A 2699-nucleotide genomic window follows, 5' to 3' on the forward strand; every position below is an offset into this window, starting at 1 on the left:
CAACAGTATGGTTGGGTATGAAAACAGACACATAGATCAATGGAACAGAACAGAGAGCCCAGAAATAAACCTACACATATATGATTGATTAATGTACAACAAAGGAGCCAAGAGCATACAATGGTGCAAGGACAGTCTCTTCATTAAGTGCTGTTGAAAAAAATTGACAGCCACGAGCAAAAGAATGATGCTGGACCACTGTCCTACACCACACACAGAAATCAACTCAAAATGAGTGAAAGACCTGGAACTAAGAACTCAAACCATAAATCTCCCACAGGAACGCTCCCTGACATTCTCGGTGATGACTTTTTGAATTTGACACCAAAGGCAAAGGCAACAAAAGCAAAAATAAACAAGTGGGACGCTATCCAACTGAAAAAGCTTCTACACAACAAAGAAAACCACCAACAAAACGAAAACACAACCTAAGGGATAGAGAAGATATTAGCAAATCATATATTTGATAAGGGGTTCATATCCAAACTATATAAAAACTCATACAACTCAGTAGCCAAAAGAAAACACAAACAATCCAATTAAAAAACAGGCAAAAGTCTGACTAGACATTTCCCAAGGAGAACATACGGATGGCCAACAGGTACATGAAAAGGCGCTCAATGTCCCTCATCAGCAGGGAGATGCAAACCAAAACCACAATGAGATGTCACCTCACACCTGTCAGAGTGGCTATTATCACAAATACAAGCAATAACAGTGTTGGCAAGAATATGGGAAAAGGGGAACCCTTGTGCACTATTGGTGGCCATGTAAATTGGTGCAGCCGCTATGGAAAACAGTATGAAGGGTCCTGAAAAAAATTACAAATTATCATACAATCCAGCAGTTCTACCCCTGGGTGTTTATCTGAAGGAAACAAAAACAGACTCACGAAGATACCTGCCACCCATATTCACTGCAGCATTACTTCCAATAGCCAAGACGTGGGAACAGCCTCATTGTCTGTCAATGGGTGAATAAAATGTGGTGCATACACACAATGGAATATGATTCAGACATCAGAAAGGAAACTGCCATTTGCAACAACATGGACGGGTCCTGAAGGCTTTATGAAAAGTGAAATAAGGCAGAGAAAGGCAGACACCGCATCATCTCACTTACATGGGGAACCTAAGAACAAACAGAACTAAGCTCAGCTCTGAGAAGACTGGTGGTGGCCCGAGTGGGGAGGAGAGCGGACAAATGGAGTGAATGTGGTCAGAAGGTTCCATCTTTCAGTTATACAACACAGTAAACCCTGAGGACTGTAATGGACAATACTGTATCACATATCCAAAAGCTGCTGAGAGCAGATCTTAAAGGTTCTCAACACAAGGAAAAAATTGTAACTATGTGTGATCATGGATGTTCACTAGACTTGATGCGATCATTATCTTGCAATATATACATATATTGAAATCATTATGTTGTACACCTGGAACCAAAATAATGTTATATGTCAATTATAGCTCCAAAAGACCTAAATGGGTCCAGTCACCATAGCTGGGTTCCAATCCGGCTCCACAGCTCCTAGCTGTGCGGCCTGGACAGACCACTTCACACGTGCTCAGCTGTCTGTGAGGAGGGCAGTCATGCGCCCGCCCCGTGTTCCTGCTGCGTGGTCAGTAAGACAGTGCATGGGAAGTGTCTGGCAGAGCGTTTAGTCACTGTCGGCTCAAATGATTATTACTACACAGCACCGCAGAGCACAGCGCACTCGGAGAACTTCACCTGGTTCCCAGAACAGGAGCACAGCTGGCTGTGGGCGGTGTTGTGGCAGGAAGACGACGATAGGTAGAGCCTAAGAAGACAGCAAAAGCCAGAGGAACGGCCTGTGCTGAAGGCTCTCTGGGGTCCCTCGCTCACATGACGCCTCTGAATGAACTGGAGAGGTGCCCCCCCAGCAGCCCCGGGGCTTACACAGCGGGCAAACTGGTGGGACTCCGCTCCTTACTGGTACCACCTGTAGGGCACGACCAACTTTATTGTGAGCAGCAGTTCTGCATGCTTAAGAGTTTGAAAATCGTTCTGAAGACAACAGAAATCCCCTGAAAGGTTTTAAGAAGAATATGCGGTATTCAAAGTAGCAGTTTAGAAAAATTGAGACTCTAAATCTTAAAAATTAGGCCCAAACTACATACAGTTTATGCAGGAGTACAAACACCAGAAACATCTAACAATGGGATTGTTCTAAAAGAAATGTTTTAGTTATTATGCTTAAAAGAGAGAGAGAAAACGCGAATTGAATGCTATAAACATGTGATGACAGTGTAATTCCAACAAGCGGAGAGTGGCTGGGCCCTGGTGTCACAGCGGCCCCGGCTGCATAATCCAGACAGGGCGATGTGCCTCCCAGCAGAGATCAAAAATGACTGCCAGAAGCGATGTAATGCGGAAAAAATCTCATAAGCTTCACGGTGCAAGGTCATTTACTACCGAGGAGGGCACCCCAGGGAAGCCTGGGAGAGGAAGGCGGAGAGGAAGGCACGACCAGAGTAAACACGTCCTGCCGGAGGCTTCAAAGAGCCCACCCTGGAACCGCGTGTCTGTCAACTAGCAACAGGTCCTGAGGCGTGAGATCACCACGCTCCTATCAGCAGATCAAGAAGAATTTTCTAGAAAAACAAAAACTCAGGCTATTGAATGGTGTTAATACTTGGCAATTAAAAATATTGCTTTGCAAGTCCCGCTTCTTGTTA

Source organism: Myotis lucifugus, unplaced genomic scaffold, assembly GCF_000147115.1.
Source record: "Myotis lucifugus unplaced genomic scaffold, Myoluc2.0 scaffold_707, whole genome shotgun sequence".
NCBI lineage: Eukaryota > Metazoa > Chordata > Mammalia > Chiroptera > Vespertilionidae > Myotis > Myotis lucifugus.